A 9,557-nucleotide genomic window follows, 5' to 3' on the forward strand; every position below is an offset into this window, starting at 1 on the left:
CCATTCCGGCACCCTGCCGGAGGGGGCAATCCCTCTCCGGTGGCCATCTTCATCATTCTGGTGCTCTCCATGACGAGGAGGGAGTAGTTCTCCCTCGGGGCTGAGGGTATGTACCAGTAGCTATGTGTTTGATCTCTCTCTCTCTCTCGTGTTCTTGAGGTGATACGATCTTGATGTATCGCGAGCTTTGCTGTTATAGTTGGATCTTATGATGTTTTCTCCCCCCTCTACTCTGTTGTAATGGATTGAGTTTCCCCTTTGAAGTTATCTTATCAGATTGAGTCTTTAAAGATTTGAGAACACTTGATGTATGTCTTGTCGTGCATATCTGTGGTGACAATGGGATACCACATGATTCACTTGATTTATGTTTTGGTGATCAACTTGCGGGTTCCGCCCATGAACCTATGCATAGGGGTTGGCACACGTTTTCGTCGTGATTCTCCGGTAGAAACTTTGGGGCACTCTTTGAGGTCCTATGTGTTGGTTGAATAGATGAATCTGAGATTGTGTGATGCATATCGTATAATCATGCCCACGGATGCTTGAGGTGACATTGGAGTATCTAGGTGACATTATGGTTTTGGTTGATTTGTGTCTTAAGGTGTTATTCTAGTATGAACTCTAGGGCTGTTTGTGACACTTATAGGAGTAGCCCAACGGATTGATTGGAAAGAATAAGTTTGAGGTGGTTCCGTACCCTACCATAATCTCTTCGTTCGTTCTTCGCTATTAGTGACTTTGGAGTGACTCTTTGTTGCATGTTGAGGGATAGTTATATGATCCAGTTATGTTATTATTGTTGAGGGAACTTGCACTAGCAAAAGTATGAACCCTAGGCCTTATTTCCTAGCATTGCAATACCGTTTGTGCTCACTTTTATCATTAGTTACTGATACGTCTCCAATGTATCTATAATTTTTATTGCTCCATGCTATATTATCTACTGTTTTGGACTATATTGGGCTTTATTTTCCACTTTTATGTATTATTTTTGGGACTAACCTATTAACCGGAGGCCCAGCCCAGAATTGTTCTTTTTTGCCTATTTCAGTGTTTCGAAGAAACGGAATTTCAAACGGAGTCCAAACGGAATGAAACCTTAGGGAACGTGATTTTCTCACCGAACGTGATCCAGGAGACTTGGACCCTACGCCAAGGCATCAGAGAGGCGGTCACGAGGGTGTGCCCCCCCCTAGGGCGTGCCCCCTGCCTCGTGGGCCCCTCGAAGCTCCACCGACGTACTTCTTCCTCCTATATATACCTACGTACCCCCAAACGAACAGAGACGGAGCCAAAAACCTAATTCCACCGCCGCAACTTTCTGTATCCATGAGATTCCATCTTGGGGCCTGTTCCGGAGCTCCGCCAGAGAGGGTCATCATCACAGAGGGCTTCTACATCACCATAGCCTCTCCGATGAAGTGTGAGTAGTTTACCTCAGACCTTCGGGTCCATAGTTAGTAGCTAGATGGCTTCTTCTCTCTTTTCGGATCTCAACACAAAGTTCTCCCCCTCTCTTGTGGAGATCTATTCGATGTAATCTTCTTTTCGCGGTGTGTTTGTTGAGACCGATGAATTGTGGGTTTATGATCAAGTCTATCTATGAATAATATTTGAATCTTCTCTGAATTCTTTTATGTATGATTGATTATCTTTGCAAGTCTCTTCAAATTATCCGTTTGGTTTGGCCAACTAGATTGGTAGTTCTTGCCATGGGAGAAGTGCTTAGCTTTGGGTTCGATCTTGCGGTGTCCTTTCCCAGTGACAGAAGGGGCAGCAAGGCACGTATTGTATCGTTTCCATCGAGGATAACAAGATGGGGTTTATTTCATATTGCATGAATTTATCTCTCTACATCATGTCATCTTGCTTAAGGCGTTACTCTGTTTTTAACTTAATACTCTAGATGCATGCTGGATAGCGGTCGATGAGTGGAGTAATAGTAGTAGATGCAGAATCGTTTCGGTCTACTTGCCACGGACGTGATGCCTATATACATGATCATGCCTAGATATTCTCATAACTATGCTCAATTCTGTCAATTGCTCAATAGTAATTTGTTCACCCACCGTAGAATACTTATGCTCTTGAGAGAAGCCACTAGTGAAACCTATGGCCCCCGGGTCTATTCTCATCATATCAATCTCCATCACTTTAATCTTGTTTTTCTTTTTACTTTGCCTTTTACTTTTCACTTTGCATCTTTATACCAAAAATACCAAAATTATTATATCTATCAGATCTCACTCTCGTAAGTGACTGTGAAGGGATTGACAACCCCTAATCACGTTGGTTGCAAGTAGCTACCGTTTTGTGCAGGTACGAGGGACTTGAGCTTGGCCTCCTACTGGATTGATACCTTTGTTCTCAAAAACTAAGGGAAATACTTACGCTACTCTGCTGCACCATCCCTTCCTCTTCGGGGAAATCCAACGCAAGCTCAAGAGGTAGCAAGAAGAATTTGTAGCGCCGTTGCCGGGGAGTCTACGCAAAAAGTCAACATACCAAGTACCCATCACAATCCCTATCTCTCGCATTAGATTAGTTGCCATTTGCCTCTCATTTTCCTCTCCCCCACTTCACCCTTGCCATTTTATTCGCCCTCTCTCTCTCTCTATCCTCCCTCTCTTTCCCGTTTGCCTCTTTTGCCCGTTTCTTGTTTGCTCGTATGGTTGGAATAGTTGTTTATTTATTACTAAACAGAGAACCTAAGATCTATGGATCCTCATCCACTTGCTAATCTTTTTAAGAGATCCAATTATGATGAACCAATTGCTAGTGAGTTTTGTGCACTAGATTATCTTTATGAGGTTTTGCTTGAAATTCGTGAATCTGAAAAGTGTAATGAATTACTTTATGAAGCGATTCACAATAGATCTTTGAATAGAAAGCATGATTACAATGATTCTATTATAAATTCTATTAATGTCAATTGTGCTTATAATATGCAAAACCCTAAGCTTGGGGATGCTAGTTTTGCTATGTCCTCTACTTGTTGCAATGATCATGATTGGGGTGATTCTTCTTATGATCTTGAAACTTTATTTAAGCCCCATGATGAATATGAGATTGATAATAGTGTTTGCAATATTATTGAAAGTGGGTTGGAGAAGTCATGACTTTAGTTAATGTTAATCCCACTATTTTGGAAGAGTGTCAACTTTGCATGTATGTGGATCATGTTGAAAATATTTTATATGATAGCTATTTTTTTGAATTTGCTTATGGTCCCACATACAATTATTATGAGAGAGGAAAATATGGTGGTAGCAATTTTCATGTTACTAAATTACCTCTCATTATGTTGAGATTGCTATTGTTTGATTTCGCTTCCTTGCATATGCTAGTTGTTGCTTGCCTTGATAAGTTTTTTGCCTATAAGATGTCTATGCATAGGAAGTATGTTAGACTTAGATGTGTTTGTCACGTGTTTTATGATGCTCTCTTTGTGCTTCAATCCTTGTCTTTCATGTGAGCATCATTAAAATATTATGCCTAGCTATAAGGCTTTAAAGAAAAGCGCTTGTTGGGAGACAACCCAATATTTATCCTTGCTGTTATTCAATAAATAAATTATCTAGCCTCTGTTTTGGTTGTGCTTTTGTGTTTAATTAGTGTTTGTGCCAAGTAGAACCGTTGGGAAGACTTGGGGAAAGTCTTGTTGAACTTGCTGTAAAAAATAGAAACTTTAGCGCTCACAAGAACTGCTGTCATTTTTATTTTAAGAGTGCTATTTAGTTAATTCTTTTTGAAGATGATTAATAGATAAATTCCTCACGTCCAGCAATTTATTTTAGAATTTTTGGGGTTCCAAATCTTGCGCTAGCTACAGATTACTACAGACTGTTCTGTTTTTGACAGATTCTGTTTTTCGTGTGTTGTTTGCTTATTTTGATGAATCTATGGTTAGTAAAATAGTTTATAATCCATAGAGAAGTTGGAATACAGTAGGTTTAAAACCAATATAAATAAAGAATGAGTTCATTACAGTACCTTGAAGTGGTCTTTTGTTTTCTTTCGCTAACGGAGCTCACGAGTTTTCTACTTTAAGTTTTGTGTTGTGAAGTTTTCAAGTTTTGGGTGAATTCTTATGATGGATTATGGAACAAGGAGTGGCAAGAGCCTAAGCTTGGGGATGCCCATGGCACCCCCAAGATAATCCAAGGACACCAAAAAGTCAAAGCTTGGGGATGCCCCGGAAGACATCCCCTCTTTTGTCCACTTCCATCGGTAATTTACTTGGAGCTATATTTTTATTCACCAACATGACATGTGTTTTGCTTGGAGCGTCTTGTATTACTTGTGTCTTTGCTTGTTAGTGTGCCACAATCATCCTTGCTGTACACACCTTTTGATAAAGCCATACATGAATTAGAATTTGATAGAATACTCTATGTGCTTCACTTATATCTTTTTGAGCTAAGTAGTTTTGCTGTATGTGCTTCACTTATATCTTTTGAGCGTTATAATTTTGCTCTATGTGTTTCACTTAGATCTTTTATAGCACGGTGGTGGATTTGTTTTAAAGAAACTATTGATCTCTCATGCTTCACTTAAATTATTTTGAGAGTCTTAATAGCATGGTAATTTTCTTAATAATAACATGCTTGGTATTCAAGATTTGTGAAACTTTCTTTTGAGTGTGTTGAATACTAAGAAAAGTTGGATGCTTGATAATTGTTTTGAGATATGGAGGTAATAATATCAAAGTCATCCTAGTTGAGTAGTTGTGAATTTGAGAAGTGCTTGTGTTGAAGTTTGCAAGTCCCGTAGCATGCACGTATGGTAAACGTTATGTAACAAATTTGAAACATGAGGTGTTATTTGATTGTCCTCCTTATGAGTGGCGGTCGGGGACGAGCGATGGTATTTTACTACCAATCTATCCCCCTAGGAGCATGCGCGTAATACTTTGGTTTTTGATGGCTTGTGGATTTTTGCAATAAGTATATGAGTTCTTTATGACTAATGTTGAGTCCATGGATTATACGCACTCTCACCCTTCCATCATTGCTAGCCTCTACGGTACCGTGCATTTCCCTTTCTCACATCGAGAGTTGGTGCAAACTTCGCCGGTGCATCCAAACCCAGTGATATGATACGCTCTTTCACACATAAACCTCCTTATATCTTCCTCAAAATAGCGACCATACCTACCTATTATGGCATTTCCATAGCCATTCCGAGATATATTGCCATGCAACTTTCCACCATCCAGTTTATCATGAAACATTCATCATTGTCATATTTCTTAGCATGATCATGTAGTTGACATAGTATTTTTGGCAAAGCCACCGTTCATAATTTTTTTCATACTTGTCACTCTTGATTCATTGCATATCCCGGTACACCGCCGGAGGCATCCATATAGAGTCATACTCTGTTCTAGTATCGAGTTGTAATCATTGAGTTGTAAATAAATAGAAGTGTGATGATCATCATTCAATAGAGCATTGTCCCAAAAAAAGAGAAATGCCAAAGAAAAAAAGAAGGCCCGAAAAAAGGGGTAATGCTACCATTCCTTTTTTCCACACTTGTGCTTCAAAGTAGCACCATGTTCTTCATATAGAGAGTCTCTTGAGTTATCACTTTCATAAACTAGTGGGAATTTTTCATTATAGAACTTGGCTTGTATATTCCAACAATAGGCCTCCTCAAGTGCCCTAGGTCTTCGTGAGCAAGCAAGTTGGATGCACACCCACTTAGTTTCTTTTATTGAGATTTCATACATTTATAGCTCTAGTGCATCCGTTGCATGGCAATCCATACTCCTTGCAATAACATCAATCGATGGGCATCTCCATAGCCCATTGATTAGCCTCGTTGATGTGAGACTTTCTCCTTTTTGTCTTCTCCACATAACCCCCATCATTCTATTCCACCCATAGTGCTATATCCATGGCTCACGCTCATGTATTGCGTGAAAGTTTATGAGTTTGAAATTATTAAGGTATGAAACAATTGCTTGGCTTGTCATCGGGGTTGTGCATGATGAGAGCATTCTTGTGTGAGGAAAATGGAGCATGACTAAACTATATGATTTTGTAGGGATAAACTTTCTTTGGCCATGTTACTTTGAGAAAACATAATTGCTTTGTTGGTTTGCTTGAAGTATTATTATTCTCTATGTCAATATGAACTTTTGTCTTGAATCTTCCTAATATGAATATTCATACCACAATTAAGAAGATTTGCATTGAAATTATGCCAAGTATCACTCCGCATCAAAAAATCTCTTTTTATCATTTACCTACTCGAGGACGAGCAGGAATTAAGCTTGGGGATGCCTGATACGTCTCCAACGTATCTATAATTTTTGATTGCTCCATGCTATATTATCTACTGTTTTGGACTATATTGGGCTTTATTTTCCACTTTTATATTATTTTTGGGACTAACCTATTAACCGGAGGCCCAGCCCAGAATTGTTGTTTTTTGCCTATTTCAGTGTTTCGAAGAAACGGAATATCAAATGGAGTCCAAACGGAATGAAACCTTCGGGAACGTGATTTTCTCACCAAACGTGATCCAGGAGACTTGGACCCTACGCCAAGGCATCAGAGAGGCGGTCACGAGGGTGGGGGGCGCCCCCCCCCCTAGGGCGTGCCCCCTGCCTCGTGGGCCCCTCGGAGCTCCACCAACGTACTTCTTCCTCCTATATGTACCTACGTACCCCCAAACGAACAGAGACAGGGCCAAAAACCTAATTCCACCGCCGCAACTTTCTGTATCCACAAGATCCCATCTTGGGGCCTATTCCGGAGCTCCGCCGGAGAGGGCCGTCATCATGGAGGGCTTCTACATCACCATAGCCTCTCCGATGAAGTGTGAGTAGTTTATCTCACACCTTTGGGTCCATAGTTAGTAGCTAGATGGCTTCTTCTCTCTTTATGGATCTCAACACAAAGTTCTCCCCCTCTCTTGTGGAGATCTATTTGATGTAATCTTCTTTTTGTGGTGTGTTTGTTGAGACCGATGAATTGTGGGTTTATGATCAAGTCTATCTATGAATAATATTTGAATCTTCTCTGAATTCTTTTATGTATGATTGGTTATCTTTGCAAGTCTCTTCGAATTATCCGTTTGGTTTGGTCAACTAGATTGGTAATTCTTGCCATGGGAGAAGTGCTTAGCTTTGGGTTCGATCTTGCGGTGTCCTTTCCCAGTGACAGAAGGGGCAGCAAGGCACGTATTGTATCATTGCCATTGAGGATAACAAGGTGGGGTTTATTTCATATTGCATGAATTTATCTCTCTACATCATGTCATCTTGCTTAAGGCGTTACTCTGTTTTTAACTTAATACTCTAGATGCATGCTGGATAGCGGTCGATGAGTGGAGTAATAGTAGTAGATGCAGAATCATTTCGGTCTACTTGCCACGGACGTGATGCCTATATACATGATCATGCCTAGATATTCTCATAACTATGCTCAATTCTGTCAATTGCTCAACAGTAATTTGTTCACCCACCGTAGAATACTTATGCTCTTGAGAGAAGCCACTAGTGAAACCTATGGCCCCCGGGTCTATTCTCATCATATCAATCTCCATCACTTTAATCTTGTTTTGCTTTTTACTTTGCCTTTTACTTTTCACTTTGCATCTTTATACCAAAAATACCAAAAATATTATATCTATCAGATCTCACTCTCGTAAGTGACCGTGAAGGTATTGACAACCCCTAATCGCGTTGGTTGCGAGTAGCTATCGTTTTGTGCAGGTACGAGGGACTTGAGTGTGGCCTCCTACTGGATTGATACCTTGGTTCTCAATAACTGAGGGAAATACTTACGCTACTCTGCTGCATCATCCCTTCCTCTTTGGGGAAATCCAACACAAGATCAAGAGGTAGAAGTTACCTTGCTATTTTTATATTTTCATATTACAAAAACCTTTATCTACTATCCATATACCACTTGTATCACCTTCTCTTCACCGAACTAGTGCACCTATACAATTTACCATTGTATTGGGTGTGTTGGGGACACAAGAGACTCTTTGTTATTTGGTTGTAGGGTTGCTTGAGAGAGACTGAGGGAGTCCTGGATTAGGGGGTCTCCAGACAGCCGGACAGTTGGACTATGAAGATACGAGATTGAAGACTTCGTCCCGTGTCCGGATGGGACTCTACTTGGCGTGGAAGGCAAGCTAGGCAATACGGATATGTATATCTCCTCCTTTGTAAACGACCTTGTGTAACCCTAGCCCCTCCGGTGTCTATATAAACCAGAGGGTTTTAGTCCGTAGGTCAACCTACAATCATACCATAGGCTAGCTTCTAGGGTTTAGCCTCTTTGATCTCGTGGTAGATCAACTCTTGTAATACTCATATCATCAAGAACAATCAAGCGGGACGTAGGGTATTACCTCCATCAAGAGGGCCCGAAGCTAGGTAAACATCGTGTCCCCTGCCTCCTGTTACCATCCGCCTTAGACGCACAGTTCGGGACCCCCTACCCGAGATCCACCGGTTTTGACACCGACATTGCTGCTTTCATTGAGAGTTCCACTGTGTCATCACCATAAGGCTTGATGGCTCCTTCGATCATCGCTAGTGATGCGGTCCAGGGTGAGGCTTTCCTCCCCGGACAGGTCTTCGTATTCGGCGGCTTTGCACTGCGGGCCAATTCGCTAGGCCATCTGGAGCAGATCGAGAGCTACGCCCGTGGCCATCAGGTCAGATTTGGAAACTTGAACTACACGGCCGACATCCGCGGAGACTTGATCTTCGACGGATTCGAGCCCATGTCGGACGCGTGATACGTCTCCAACGTATCTATAATTTTTGATTGCTCCATGCTATACTATCTACTGTTTTGGACATTATTGGGCTTTATTATCCACTTTTATATTATTTTTGGGACTGACCTATTAACCGGAGGCCCAGCCCAGAATTGTTGTTTTTTGCCTGTTTTAGGGTTTCGAAGAAAAGGAATATCAAACGGAGTCCAAACGGAATGAAACCTTCGGGAACGTGATTTTCTCATCAAATAAGACCCAGGAGACTTGGACCCTACGTCAAGGCACGAAATAGGAGGCCATGAGGTAGGGGGCGCGCCTGCCTACCCCAGGTGCGCCCTCCACCCTCGTGGGGCCCCTGTTGCTCCACCGACGTACTCCTTCCTCCTATATATATCCACATACCCCCAAACAATCAAATATGGAGCCAAAACCCTAATTCCACCACCGTAACTTTCTGTATCCACGAGATCCCATCTTGGGCCTGTTCTGGAGCTCCGCCGGAGGGGGCATCGATCACAGAGGGCTTCTACATCAACACCATAGCCCCTCCGATGAAGTGTGAGTAGTTTACCTCAGACCTACGGGTCCATAGTTAGTAGCTAGATGGCTTCTTCTCTCTTTTTGGATCTCAATACAATGTTCTCCCCCTCTCTTGTGGAGAACTATTCGATGTAATCTTCTTTTTGCTGTGTGTTTGTTGAGACCGATGAATTGTGGGTTTATGATCAAGTCTATCTATGAATAATATTTGAATCTTCTCTGAATTCTTTTATGTATGATTGGTTATCTTTGCAAGTCTCTTCGAATTA

This window comes from Triticum urartu, chromosome 6 (genome assembly GCF_003073215.2).
Source record: "Triticum urartu cultivar G1812 chromosome 6, Tu2.1, whole genome shotgun sequence".
NCBI lineage: Eukaryota > Viridiplantae > Streptophyta > Magnoliopsida > Poales > Poaceae > Triticum > Triticum urartu.